Below are 16284 nucleotides of genomic sequence, written 5' to 3' on the forward strand. Positions count from 1 at the left end.
TAATAATGTATCTGCCTACCAATGTGACAAAGAATATGTGTCTGCTGGGTTCTTTTCTTTGAAGTGAGGTGAAAACTGAAAACTACTTTGTCATTTGAAAATCCTTTCCATATAAGTCTTCCATCTCACACCCCCTGCAGAGACTGCAGTCTAGGTTAACTTTGGGCATAAGAAATTCATGAGCGGGGGGGAGGGGCAAGATGGCGGAGGAGTAGGGTCTCCAAGTCACCTGTCCTCAGCAAATTACCTAGAAAACCATCCAATCATCCTGAAAACCTACGAATTCGGCCTGAGATTTAAAGAGAGACCAGCTGGAACGCTACAGTGAGAGGAGTTCGCGCTTCTATCCAGGTAGGAAGACGGGGAAAAAGAAATAAAGAAACAAAAGGCCTCCGAGGGGGAGGGGCCCCGAGGAGCCGGGCTGAGGCCGGGGCGAGTGTCCCCAGGACAGGAGAGCCCCGTCCCGGAGGAGCAGGAGCTGCACCAACCTTCCCCGCGGAAAGGGGCTCCCCGGGAATTGGAGCAGGATCCCCAGAAAGGCGGGGACGCCCTCGGGCTCCCTGGGACAGTAACAGAGGAACTGCGCCCCGGAGATGCGCCGAGCTCCCTAAGGGCTGCAGCGCTCGGCGGGACCCGGAGCAGCTCGGAGGGGCTCGGGCGGCGGCTCCGCGGAGGGGGCTGCGGGGCTCCGGGAACAGCTCAGCGGCGGCGGCTCGAGCGGAGGAAGAAGCTCCGCGCGGAGGGGGCTGCGCGGCTCCGGGAACAGCTCGGAGGGGCTCGGGCGGCGGCTCCGCGGAGGGGGCTGCGCGGCTCCGGGAACAGCTCAGCGGCGGCGGCTCGCGCAGAGGAAGAAGCTCCGCGCGGAGGGGGCTGCGCGGCTCCGGGAACAGCTCGGAGAGGCTCGGGCGGCGGCTCCGCGGAGGGGGCTGCGCGGCTCCGGGAACAGCTCAGCGGCGGCGGCTCGCGCAGAGGAAGAAGCTCCGCGCGGAGGGGGCTGCGCGGCTCCGGGAACAGCTCGGAGGGGCTCGGGCGGCGGCTCCGCGGAGGGGGCTGCACCGCCGGGAGCGCGAATCCAACAGCGCAGGCCCCGGAGCACAGGGCGCCGGGACACAGCCCAGGATCCGGCCTCCCCCGGGACAGGCAGAGGCCGGGAGGGCCCAGGACAGCAAGGACGCTCCTGCCTGGAACTGAGCAGATCAGCGGCCCTGCCCCGGAGCCCCCAGGCCCTGCAGAAGGAGAGCCCCGGAGCTACTGCGGGGGCTGGATCCAGGGTCCCAGAGCTGCCCCCGCCACTGTGGCTTCCTCCCGGGGCCTCACGGGGTCAACAACCCCCACCGAGCCCTGCACCAGGCAGGGGCAGAGCAGCTCCCCCAGGTGCCAACACCTGAGAATCAGCACAGCAGGCCCCTCCCCCAGAAGACCAGCGAGACGGACCAGTTCCAAGGGAAGTCAAGGGACTTAAACTACACAGAATCGGAAGATACTCCCCCGTGGTTTTTTTTTGTTTTTTGTTTTTTTTGTTTTTGTTTTTGTTTTTTTTTGTTTTTTGTTTTTTTTGTTTTGTTTTGTGCTTTTTTTTCTCTCTTTCTTCTTGATTTCTGATTGCTTCTCCCACCCCCCCTTTTTTCTTTTTTCTCCTTTCTTTCTTTTTCTTTCTTTTTCTTCTCTTTTTCCCCTATTTTTTTCTTCTTTCTCTTTTTTCTTTTTCTCTTTTCTTTCCTTCTCTCTCTTTTTCTCCTTTTCCCAATACAACTTGTTTTTGGCCACTCTGCACTGAGCAAAATGACTAGAAGGAAAACCCCTCAAAAAAAAGAATCAGAAACAGCCCACTCTCCCACAGAGTTACAAAATATGGATTACAATTCAATGTCAGAAAGCCAATTCAGAAACACTATTTTACAGCTACTGGTGGCTCTAGAAAAAACCATAAAGGACTCAAGAGACTTCATGACTGCAGAATTTAGATCTAATCAGGCAGAAATTAAAAATCAATTAAATGAGATGCAATCCAAGCTAGAAGTCCTAACGACGAGGCTTGACGAGGTGGAAGAACGAGTGAGTGACATAGAAGACAAGTTGATGGCAAAGAGGGAAACTGAGGAAAAAAGAGACAGGCAATTAAAAGACCATGAGGATAGATTAAGGGAAATAAATGATAGCCTGAGGAAGAAAAACCTACGTTTAATTGGGGTTCCCGAGGGCGCGGAAAGGGACAGAGGGCCAGAATATGTATTTGAACAAATCCTAGCTGAAAACTTTCCGAATCTGGGAAGGGAAACAGGCATTCAGATCCAGGAAATAGAGAGATCCCCCCCTAAAATCAACAAAAACCGTTCAACACCTCGACATTTAATAGTGAAGCTTGCAAATTCCAAAGATAAGGAGAAGATCCTTAAAGCAGCAAGAGAAAAAAAGTCCCTGACTTTTATGGGGAGGAATATTAGGGTAACAGCAGACCTCTCCACAGAGACCTGGCAGGCCAGAAAGGGCTGGCAGGATATATTCAGGGTCCTAAATGAAAAGAACATGCAACCAAGAATACTTTACCCCGCAAGGCTTTCATTCAAAATGGAAGGAGAGATAAAGAGCTTCCAAGACAGGCAGGAACTGAAAGAATATGTAACCTCCAAACCAGCTCTGCAAGACATTTTAAGGGGGACTCTTAAAATTCCCCTTTAAGAAGAAGTTCAGTGGAACAATCCACAAAAACAAGGACTGAATAGATATGATGACACTAAACTCATATCTATCAATAGTAACTCTGAATGTGAACGGGCTTAATGACCCCATCAAAAGGCGCAGGGTTTCAGACTGGATAAAAAAGCAGGACCCATCTATTTGCTGTCTACAAGAGACTCATTTTAGACAGAAGGACACCTACAACCTGAAAATAAAAGGTTGGAGAACCATTTACCATTCAAATGGTCCTCAAAAGAAAGCAGGGGTTGCCATCCTTATATCAGATAAATTAAAATTTACCCCGAAGACTATAGTGAGAGATGAAGAGGGACACTATCTCATACTCAAAGGATCTATCCAACAAGAGGACTTAACACTCCTCAATATATATGCCCCGAATGTGGGAGCTGCCAAATATTTAAACCAATTAATAACCAAACTCAAGAAATACCTTGATAATAATACACTTATACTTGGTGACTTCAATCTAGCTCTTTCTACCCTGGATAGGTCTTCTAAGCACAATATCTCCAAAGAAACGAGAGCTTTAAATGATACACTGGACCAGATGGATTTCACAGATATCTACAGAACTTTACATCCAAACTCAACTGAATACACATTCTTCTCAAGTGCACATGGAACTTTCTCCAGAATAGACCACATACTGGGTCACAAATCGGGTCTGAACCGATACCAAAAGATCGGGATAGTGCCCTGTATATTCTCAGACCATAATGCCTTGAAATTAGAACTTAATCACAACAAGAAATATGGAAGGACCACAAACACGTGGAGGTTAAGGACCATCCTGCTAAAAGATGAAAAGGTCAACCAGGAAATTAAGGAAGAATTAAAAAGATTCATGGAAACTAATGAAAATGAAGATACAACCGTTCAAAATCTTTGGGATGCAGCAAAAGCAGTCCTGAGGGGGAAATACATCGCAATACAAGCATACATTCAAAAACTGGAAAGATCTCAAATTCAAAAGCTCACCTTACACATAAAGGAACTAGAGAAAAAGCAACAAATAGACCCCACCCCCAGCAGAAGAAGAGAGTTAATTAAAATTCGAGCAGAACTCAATGATATCGAGACCAAAAGAACTGTGGAACAGATCAACAGAACCAGGAGTTGGTTCTTTGAAAGAATTAATAAGATAGATAAACCATTAGCCAACCTTATTAAAAAGAAGAGAGAGAAGACTCAAATTAATAAAATCATGAATGAGAAAGGGGACATCACTACCAACACCAAGGAAATACAAACGATTTTAAAAACATATTATGAACAGCTGTACGCCAATAAATTAGGAAATCTAGAAGAAATGGACGCATTCCTGGAAAGCCACAAACTACCAAAACTGGAGCAGGAAGAAATAGAAAACCTGAACAGGCCAATATCCAGGGAGGAAATTGAAGCAGTCATCAAAAACCTCCCAAGACACAAGAGTCCAGGGCCAGATGGCTTCCCAGGGGAATTCTATCAAACGTTTAAAGAAGAAATCATACCTATTCTACTAAAGCTGTTTGGAAAGATAGAAAGAGATGGAGTACTTCCAAATTCGTTCTATGAGGCCAGCATCACCTTAATTCCGAAACCAGACAAAGACCCCACCAAAAAGGAGAATTACAGACCAATATCCCTGATGAACATGGATGCAAAAATTCTCAACAAGATACTAGCCAATAGGATCCAACAACACATTAAGAAAATTATTCACCATGACCAAGTAGGATTTATCCCTGGGACACAAGGCTGGTTCAACACTCGTAAAACCATCAATGTGATTCATCATATCAGCAAGAGAAAAACCAAGAACCATATGATACTCTCATTAGATGCAGAGAAAGCATTTGACAAAATACAGCATCCATTCCTGATCAAAACCCTTCAGAGTGTTGGGATAGAGGGAACTTTCCTCGACATCTTAAAAGCCATCTACGAAAAGCCCACAGCAAATATCATTCTCAATGGGGAAGCACTGGGAGCCTTTCCCCTAAGATCAGGAACAAGACAGGGATGTCCACTCTCACCACTGCTGTTCAACATAGTTCTGGAAGTCCTCGCCTCAGCAATCAGACAACAAAAAGACATTAAAGGCATTCAAATTGGCAAAGAAGAAGTCAAACTCTCCCTCTTCGCCGATGACATGATACTCTACATAGAAAACCCAAAAGCCTCCACCCCCAGATTGCTAGAACTCATACAGCAATTTGGTAGCGTGGCAGGATACAAAATCAATGCCCAGAAATCAATGGCATTTCTATACACTAACAATGAGACTGAAGAAAGAGAAATTAAGGAGTCAATCCCATTTACAATTGCACCCAAAAGCATAAGATACCTAGGAATAAACCTAACCAAAGAGGTAAAAGATCTATACCCTAAAAACTATAGAACACTTCTGAAAGAAATTGAGGAAGACACAAAGAGATGGAAAAATATTCCATGCTCATGGATTGGCAGAATTAATATTGTAAAAATGTCAATGTTACCCAGGGCAATTTATACGTTTAATGCAATCCCTATCAAAATACCATGGACTTTCTTCAGAGAGTTAGAACAAATTATTTTAAGATTTGTGTGGAATCAGAAAAGACCCCGAATAGCCAGGGGAATTTTAAAAAAGAAAACCTTAGCTGGGGGCATCACAATGCCAGATTTCAGGTTGTATTACAAAGCTGTGGTCATCAAGACAGTGTGGTACTGGCACAAAAACAGACACATAGATCAATGGAACAGAATAGAGAACCCAGAAGTGGACCCTGAAATGTACGGCCATCTAATATTCGATAAAGGAGGAAAGACTATCCATTGGAAGAAAGACAGTCTCTTCAATAAATGGTGCTGGGAAAATTGGACATCCACATGCAGAAGAATGAAACTGGACCACTCTCTTTCACCATACACAAAGATAAACTCAAAATGGATGAGAGATCTAAATGTGAGACAAGATTCCATCAAAATCCTAGAGGAGAACACAGGCAACACCCTTTTTGAACTTGGCCACAGTAACTTCTTGCAAGATACATCCACGAAGGCAAAAGAAACAAAAGCAAAAATGAACTATTGGGACTTCATCAAGATAAGAAGCTTTTGCACAGCAAAGGATACAGTCAGCAAAACTAAAAGACAACCTACAGAATGGGAGAAGATATTTGCAAATGACATATCAGATAAAGGGCTAGTTTCCAAAATCTATAAAGAACTTATTAAACTCAACACCAAAGAAACAAACAATCCAATCATGAAATGGGCAAAAGACATGAAGAGAAATCTCACAGAGGAAGACATGGACATGGCCAACATGCACATGAGAAAATGCTCTGCATCACTTGCCATCAGGGAAATACAAATCAAAACCACAATGAGATACCACCTCACACCAGTGAGAATGGGGAAAATTAACAAGGCAGGAAACAACAAATGTTGGAGAGGATGCGGAGAAAAGGGAACCCTCTTACACTGTTGGTGGGAATGTGAACTGGTGCAGCCACTCTGGAAAACTGTGTGGAGGTTCCTCAAAGAGTTAAAAATAGACCTGCCCTACGACCCAGCAATTGCACTGTTGGGGATTTACCCCAAAGATTCAGATGCAATGAAACGTCGGGACACCTGCACCCCGATGTTTCTATCAGCAATGGCCACAATAGCCAAACTGTGGAAGGAGCCTCGGTGTCCATCGAAAGATGAATGGATAAAGAAGATGTGGTTTATGTATACAATGGAATATTACTCAGCAATTAGAAACGACAAATACCCACCATTTGCTTCAACGTGGATGGAACTGGAGGGTATTATGCTGAGTGAAATAAGTCAATCGGAGAAGGACAAACAGTGTATGTTCTCATTCATTTGGGGAATATGAATAATAGTGAAAGGAATATAAAGGAAGGGAAAAGAAATGTTGGGAAATATCAGGAAGGGAGACAGAACATAAAGACTCCTAACTCGGGGAAACGAACTAGGGGTGGTGGAAGGGGAGGAGGGCGGGTGTTGGAGGGGAATGGGTGACGGGCACTGAGGTGGACACTTGACGGGATGAGCACTGGGTGTTTTTCTGTATGTTGGTAAATTAAACACCAATAAAAGTTAATTAAAAAAAAAAAAAAAAAAAAAAAAAAAAAAAAGAAATTCATGAGCTTGCCCCTGGTTAATAGATAATAAAATATACACATATACATATATACTCATATATATATATATGAGACATACTTCTCTTGTGTTTAAGTGTTTGAAGTAATACATGGTTGAACACTTCATAAAAATTGTATAATATATGCATTTTTTAAAATGTGAAAACCAAAGCTGAGCTTAGTAAAAAACAGTGCCAAATAAATATGAAAAACTGTTACCATTTTAAGAGAGCTTGCTTTTGATAAAGCAATTTATTTCTGGAGGCAAGCGCTAACAATTATTATAAATAGTAAATGACATTGAGCCATTTGCTTACCCACTCCCCATCTGAAAATATCCTGACATCAACTATAATTGAGCAGTTACTCAAGTTTGTACATGTATTTACTATTCATTTTGGTATAAAAACATTCGATGGCATGTTAAAATACTTGCATTTGTATCCAGAACAGGATAATAGAATCCAGTGGTCATCATGCTAGGTGAAAACATGGGCAGTCACACAAAAATTTGTCCTTTTGGAAGGATGAAAATAGTGTATGTAATTGAAGCAATCTTTCATACTGCAGCAGGGACAATTTAAAAATGAAAATAATAGCCTCATTAATCGTCAATCTCCAAAGCCATGAAATTTGTGTTAAAGATCTCTGTTCCTCTTGCTAGTTAGCAAGGACCCAAGCCACCGGTAGTAACCATTCTGCCTAATTTACACTCTTTGTGTCAAAAGGAGAAATGAAAAATAGGGGATGACAGAGGTGAATGAAGCTGTCCTTCCCTTAATTTTATTTAACTCACCATAACCAGCTCTCTCAAGATGTGCTCCGGGAATAATTCGCTTTTTATATTATCCACCAGCACCACCACGTGGTGAAATTTTTACTTTCTCTCTGAAGTGATCACTTGAAGACAAAATAAAAACAATACTGGGATAACATTAGTACCAATTAAGCAGCTGAAATATATCCCATAAAAAGTGCATCTCAGAATCCCCAGGCTAAATCTAAGAGCCACTGAAAATATTACATTTCAGAAATCAAGAAATGAGATAATTTAATGCATAGATTGCTTTGGTTATGCTTATTTTTCTTGTTTTATGTTACCCATATTTTATTCCTCAAAGAGGTATTTTTTTTTACTATTGCAATTTATTTTCATTTTATTCCTCAATACTGCCAATTTAATCCAACAGCATAAAAATATATAATCTTTTGATTGCACATTATTTGATTTGGTGGCAGAATTTTGAAGAATAAAAAAGTGAACTATAAGTTTAAATATTTGTTATTTCAGTGGAATAGTATATGAAAAGCTATAAATGTTTTTAAATTGGTCTAAGAAAATCATTTATCTTTGTGATAATATAAATACAAAGTATAAATAAATTTTTTACCTACTGTGAATAAAACTATACACAATATACATTTTTAAAGACATTTGCTTAAAAATGACACAGTTTTAAGTATTGTCATTTTGGAGTTCTCCTAAAATAGAATATGTCATTTGTAAAAATAAGCAATGGAAAAAGCTGGATAGCAAAGAAACTGTTGTCAGATTTGCCAGGTAAAAAGTGCCAGGGCCCTAGTAACAGATTGCATTATAATCACCTATGCAGTGGAGAGCATTGAGCATTAGAGTCTGGTCTGTGTACTTTTAAGGATGGTATTGCAAGGTGGAGATATAGTTCAGTTGGCATTAGTTTATAATGTAGAGCTTTGATTGGTGGGCAAAGGAAGGCAAGTGTACTGATGTGTATATTTGATAATTGAACTGGGAATCTTGATAAGTAAGTTATTTTAGTTGGTTCATTCTTATCTTTCAGAAATAGGCATTCTCCAGAACAAAGAGATAAGTTTTGCCTAACCCTAGTATTGTTTAGTGCAAACACAGGTAAGTAATCTTTCTCAAAAATTCATTCCGATGGATAAGCATGTACGTTTGTCTCCGAATTGCTTAATATAAGAAAGAGTAAAATATGGTGGGTTAAGTTCTCTATTCATTTCTGAAAACCACAAGAAAAACAGCATCAACAAACTCACGTCAATTACAACTGTCAGGAGATGACCCACTGTGGGTCCCCTGCATCACTACAAGTCTTACAGTCTGTCTTTGTACCGGACTGTCTTTTCAAGGATGTTTGTAAAATGAGAAGTCTGAGAAATATAGCTTGTATACCTTCTGGGGTTGAATCAGGGATTCCCAAGGTTGTAATAGATGATGGTAGCAATGAGATCCATGCTATGGATAATATACAACATCAGACCAAAACACAGGACAGTTTATTTGGTTGAATCACACCTGTCGCCATAAAGTTCAAACGAAAAGTAAATGCCAAGCCTTGTTTAATGGCATGGAACACCCCTTTCCCTCTTTATTCCTTCAATCTCTCCCCCTCTATTCACAAGTCAGAGACTTTATAGTAAAAGATAAATAAGGTGGGGCTAAGGACACCTTGTCATCAAAGAAAATCAATGTCCACATGTACCTGTCTGAGTATGCTGGGGAATTCTGAAGCAAGGGACTCAATTACAGCTCTGTTGAATATAGAAACTAAAGCTGTTATTTTACCCACAACTGTGGAAGGAAAAGGGGCCCTTATTCCACTTATTCTGCTTGGGCAGAGTTCACAGTTGAAAAGGAGAGCTAACATGACTCTGTTGACAGGGTCCTTTGAGTCAATTAGTTGTATTATTGATGCTCCTACCTATAACGCTTAGCAGGAATTAATGTGCTGTACGTACGTGCCTCCTGTTTTAGAGTGCCAAAAGATGTTCTTCTCATCAGGAACAACCACCTCTCTAGAAATGCCAACTTGCCTCTCTACAACTTCCTGGGTGGTCCAGCATTCAGTATAGAATACAAGAGGAGAAACTAAAAATCATGACTTTGATCAAAGACTTAAAGGCAGCAGGAGTGTGAGATGCAGTATCTCAATACATTAGCCCTGTATGTTCAGTGGTAAAGGGAGCTTAGAATGGATCTTTGCTTAAGTGAACTCATTTGTTGCCTCTATAGCCCTGGCTGCTACAGACTTTGCAACTATATCCAAATCCATTACACAAAATGATAGTACTTGGTAAGCAGTCTTGGACATACCAGGTTCAAGAAAAGTTCACGGTATAACATAAAGTATCCAATATGTGTTCATAATACTCCCCCAGGAGCATCTAAACTACCTTGTCATTTGCCAGTTTGGAGTGGATGAGGGTTTAGCATGAATGGTTCTAATTTCTAATGTCCAAAGCTTTACTATGTAGATGATATGCTGTTGTATGACTAATCAGAAGACTAGGATCCAATGACCATGACTTAGTCCATGGACCTTCCTCCAGAAGGTGTCAATGATGAATTCTGATGAAAATTAGGGGCCTTATTGGTAAGTAATGTTTCTCAGAACTATGTGAGTAGATTCATAAGGATTATTTGACAGTTGAGGAACGAAGTCTCTCCTTGGCTCCCTTCTACCTTAAACTGAGGTTTTATATATATAGGACACCACGCATCAGACATTTTAAAAAGATTTTTATTTATTTATTTATTCATGAGAGACATGGAGGGGGGAGGAGAGAGAGAGAGAGAGAGAGGCAGAGATCCAGGCAGAGGGAGAAGCAGGCTCCATGCAGGGAACCTGATGTGGGAGTCGAACCCAGGAATCCGGGGTCATGACCCGAGCAAAAGGCAGGCGCTCAACTGCTGAGACACCCAGGCATCCCACATCACACTTTTTTGAGTGTTACCCAAACCAAACAGATCTAACTCTTTAGAATCCATCCAGTAAACTGAACATGTTCTATATTTAGGGCACTGCAAGCCTAGTAATCTCTTAAAGCCACATGTCTTGGTAAATGATGATTCTGCTGATTAGAGCTTCTAGCAAAGAGAAACAGCCTCTACTTGGATGCGTCTTTTGAGTTGTGGACTCACTTTCCAGATATGGTTAATAATTATTCCAATTTTTATAAAGAAGTTATTAGCTTGCTACTTTACTCCGATTGAAACCTAACTCCTGACTCATGAGACCTTGTCATTCATCATATTGCCATTTTAGAGTAAGTCAACACAAATCTAATGGTCAGCAAGTTAAAAAGGATCCAATGAGGCTTACCTGGGAAATCGATATGCAATATTAAAGAATGCAGATAATTGGGTCCCAGCATTATTTCATATTTACCTGAAAAATTGGCAGCTATCACTTTAGGGAAAATTTAGCCCTAACTATGCTACTTGAAGCAAAGCTATTGAATTACCTAGACTCTCAATTCACAGATCTTGCCCTAAATTCCAGGCCTGTTTCAATGATGATTTAGATAAGTCAAAACCTGATAGTGTACAGTAGGCTGCTAACACTGTTGAACCTCAGCACCAGCTAAGCAGGACCAAACATGAATATTGTTTCTTCCCTCATTGAACAGATATCAAGGGCATTTTCATAGCTCTGCCCAAGACTTTATCAAATGAAATTTCTTATATTTTTACCAACTCTTGGGCCATTGCTAATAGACTGCCTATTTGTCTGACATTTGGAAAACTATTGGCTGATAGATTTAAAACTGAAACTGATTTCAGCCACTGGATGAGCTGAGTTATGCATGTAGATGACCATTGTAAGAAAACAATCTCTGATGAGACAGACTGAAGTCGATCTACTAATCAAGCAACATTCAGATTCCTACCATTTCTGCCTGAATTCATCATCATACCAGGCATGGAAGTCCATCACCAACACAAACCAGGTTCTAAGCAAACAATTCTGTTTCTAATGCAGAGGATACAACTGCTTGCCAGATTGTCAAAGCTGACCCAGTTGTCTCAGGTTGACAGAAGTGTTGTCTCCACCTGCTTTTGGCATGTTGACTACATTTGATTTTGAGCCCCCTCTCAGGGGCTGTCAGTGGTGCTGTATAGTTGATGATATGTTTTCAGGTTATGATGATGCCGTTTCAGTCAATCATCTGACTTGGCTACATCACATTGGCACCGAAACTATTATTTGCCATCTTTTCCGTTTTTCAGATTATTTCCCATCCAACAATGGTGCAGCCATTATCCCAGAAGCCTCTGAATACTGGACTCATGTCAAGTTATTTAATGGATGCTCCACATTCCCCACTATCCACTGATATCTGGTATTGCTGAGCAGTAGAATAGACTCCTCGAAAAATCCACTCAAAGATTTCTGACTCTATCTTCCTCACTTCTTTGACCTTAATAAGGCAGTTCTGTCCCTGAATGTGCTATTTCTAGAAAGGGATCATTTCCTCTCAGTCTAGATAATGATGAAGACAAAAAGTACAGGGGATATATAGCCATTTTTCAAAAATTTGTAATTCCATCCTGACTTTTCCTGGGTACTATGCTTTATTCTTCCCCTGTGGCAATCCAGGCTGATCTGGTTGACGGAATTTCCAGGTATCAGCAAGTCAAAAGAAGGCCTCAGGGATTCAATAGTCATTTTGTTCCAGACACCTACATTTTTCATTTAGGATTGAAACAGTCTTATACAATAAAGATAATTAGCATTTGTTGAGTACACTCCTTGCTGAGTTCCCTTTCTACCAGTAGGTCAAAGCGGAAGACAGTGGATATCTATAAGATTATAGGGATGCCTGGGTGGCTGGCTCAGTGGTTGAGGGTCTGAGTTCCAGGATGGAGTCCCACATTGGGCTCCCTTCAGAGAGCCTGCTTTTCCCTCTGCCTGTGTCTCTGCCTCTCTCTGTGTGTCTCTCATGAATAAATATATAAAATCTCTAAAAAAGAAGATTATGAAAATCACCTTGTTCCTTTTCTATCTAACCTTCAAGACAAAAGATCTTCATGAAGGGAGATGATAATTGAGCAAAAGGTAAATTTACACATACTGGAATGGTACACACTGATTTTGTAATGGTGGAAGGAAGACAACAACTTGACTCCTAGAGAGGGGCGACCTTAGAATATAGGACAAGTAGGATAGAGGGACATTAATGTCATCTCTGTCTCTTAGAACCATTTCTGAATCCTTCCTCATGAAGGAAAACACCATGGTACAAATCTTAAAAACCACTGCAAGGACCTTAAATTTAACTCACTCTTAGGTCTGACATTTCCTGTTGAGTTGTTCTGACGTATTAGCAAACAACAAATGTTCTCAACTCCTGTACCTCCCAGACAAAACACCTACAATTACTCTAGATCTCTTCTCCACCTTCTTTCCTAAAACTATCACTTTGTTATGCCATGGAATGGATGAGTGTCACCTGACTGATGGTCTGGATATTAGGACAGATTGGTCCAATGGCCCTTAGAAGTCCTTGAAAAACAAAAATTCAACTTAATTATTGAAACTCAACTGTGAAACTTACGACCTACTCTTTGGCTGGCAAATCCCTTTGGATGTTGGATGTACTATTACCTGTACCCAGTAATTGATGTATATCCCGTATGTGTATGTTGGTTGGTTCGAAGCGGGGTGGTCTCAACAATCTAAAAAAAAAAATTTCTTTCTGGGATACTTAGCTCATTAAATTTTATTTATTGTGTTGAAGTCAGTAATTAAAACACCTACCTCCTAAAAACATGAACACATGCACCCTCATTTGTAAGAGATCTTGAATCTTGAGAAACCACTCAATAAACCACCCTCAGCAATAAATATGTCTCCAAAATGAAGTACACTTCGTTTTTTGAGGAAGCTTCCTAGAAGGATAATTGACCTAATGTTTACCAAATTTGTTAGGTAAAAGCAGAGCAGTGCTCCACTAGGGATCATTACTTCTCACTACTCACACAATGCCCTCTGTGTGCTCACCCTAGCACCTTGAATCATGAGGTTTTCCACAATGGATTATAGGAGGAGGTCCTGAGTCCAGGACACTGGCATTGTCACCACTCATTCTTTAGATCTTTTCCTGGCCTTATTCTCACACATGTGTGCTTATCAATATTTAGCTGAATATTTGGGAGGTACCCTGTGAGGTGTTCTAGATGTCTACCTCCACTTAGTTACTCTGATCTATGAACCACCATTGTCACCTCTGCCTTTATTAACCTCCAGCTCACTCTCCTCAAATCAAAAAGTCTGTTGGGGTCATCTGCCTTTTTTCCCTTGTACCATGGCCTGGAAACACTATCAAGAAATTAAGGGTAGGCAATGATAGGGGTAATCTTGTTTGCTTCTTACCTCTCACAGTCACTGCCCCTTGTTGGCTGTCTGGTGTCTTTAAATATGTTATTTAAAATATTTTGGCTATTTTGTCTTTGTTTCAAACAGAAAGATAAATTAAGTCCCTGTTGGTCCGTCTTGGATGGCAACAGAAGCCCCTTATAATTTTTATTATGGATTTTAGTATCACCTGGACAACTATAACTAACGAAGCAACCAACCAAATTATTTGATTTTTGACTGGAGTTTCATTGAATTTGCCAATTAATTCATTGAGAATTAACATCTTTATAAAGCTGAGTTTGCCATTTCACTGTGATTTTATGTCTCAATTTATTAATGCCTTTTATCTATTTTAATATTATTTTTTATCATTTTATTCCTAAAAAGTTTGCACAATATTTGTATAATTTATTTCCATGTAGTTTATGACTTCTGTCATTATGGATAATAGAATTTTTGCTTTTTATTTAATTTCCAGATTGGTTATTTCTGATATAGATCAGAATTGTTTTTAATAAAGATTGATCTAGGGGCACCCGGGTGGCTCAATCAGTTAAGCATCTGCCTTCAGCTCAGGTCATGATCCCAGGACCCTAAGACCCAGCCCTGCATCAGGCTCCCTGCTCAGTGGGGAGTCAGCTTCTCCCTCTTCCTCTGCTCTTCCCCCTGCTTGTTCTCTCTTTCTTTCTCTCTCTGTCAAATAAATAAATAAAATATTAAAAAAAAGATTAATCTAATGGTTTGCATCTTTGTTTAACTATATTATCAATTTAATGACTATGCTCTTCCTAAGATTTCTAATTTCCTTTCAGTTTTCTTTCATTTCTGTATGATTTTGCCCTTTAGTTCTTGTTAATTATGGATATCACCTCATCATTTTCTTTTGAGAATACTTCAAAAAATCCACTTAGAGTATTTTAAATTATTTTATGATATTAATTCTTAAAAACATGAACTAATAATGTAGCTTATTCTGATGGATGCCTTTCTAGTGCTAGATGTTTTTTTTTCTTACATATCTAATTCAGAATTCAGGTTTGCAGATCTTTGAATAAAATGGTTTATCTTTGGTTTTATGGTTGTCTCCGCTCAGCTCTCTGAGGTATTCAGTACAGAATGAAAGTTTATATGATAACTTTAGAGCTCTTGCCCCAGAATGATGGTTCTATTACCAAGCAGCAGGTTATGTGTCAATTCTTGGTTTCAGTATTATACTCATAGGGGGATAATTTTTTCCTACTAAATAGAACTGTACTCAATCCTTCTTTCAGATATGTTCATTAAAATTTAAGTGTATCCTCAAGAGGCAAACAACAATAGAATATTTCAGCCTAAAACAGAAGTATGGGGAGTATGCATACCATTCTTATGTTCAAGCAAATAGTCTTCTTCTTTAAATGGGAATGTTTTCTCGTTCTGTAGTAATCAAAATATGTTGTGGTTATTTACTTGCATTTAGATATACAGTTCAGTCGGCTGGTGGCTTTAACTACCAACAGATTTGTCCTTTTATTTATTTTTTTTATGGTCTCCAAATATATTTACTCTTAATTTTTTTTTTTTACTTTTTGATATTTTTTTCAATATGATATAATTTTGAAGTAACATTTTACTATAATAGACAAAAAGGAATTGAACTGGATCCAAATATAAATTATAGCTTATACGGCCATTTATTTATTCATGCATTTACTTAAATCTGATCATCTTCCAGAAATGATCTAATGTGGCTTACAGATATGCATCAAATGTAACACAGACATATACACTAATATTGCTGGGGAGGAGAAGGAGAAAGTAAAGAAGGAAAAGAAGAAAGAGAAAGAGAAAAAGAAGAGACAAAGACAAAAAAAAGAGAAACAAATCATGAGATTAAAAATGAATAGTACAGCTGTCTATAAACTTTATATGGGTCAAACATTCTCTACCAGTTAGAAGGTAAAAGTTGGAATTAATTACACACTTAAAAAGGTCCACTTATGGCTTCCATTCAGTCTTTCCCACCATAATAGCCCTTACTTCACAGGTCAGGGAACCAATGTGGGTATTGTGTCAGCTTCTGAGAATATCTTCTCCAAACACACATTTCAGCAAAACAGCCATAAGGTGTGTTTGGGAACCACTCTACACATTATGAGACAGACCTAACCTAAAATTTCATTGATTACATGATGTCTGTAAGTCATTTCTGACTGGTAAACCACAGTAGTATTTTGGGGCTCTTGGAATTAATGTCATTTAAAAACCATTGTCCAGTAGTCCCCAGAAGAAGTCGTTATTTCCTTTTCCCCAGTGCACAATTACCTTGGTAAAAGGTTGTA

This window comes from Vulpes lagopus, chromosome 16 (genome assembly GCF_018345385.1).
Source record: "Vulpes lagopus strain Blue_001 chromosome 16, ASM1834538v1, whole genome shotgun sequence".
NCBI lineage: Eukaryota > Metazoa > Chordata > Mammalia > Carnivora > Canidae > Vulpes > Vulpes lagopus.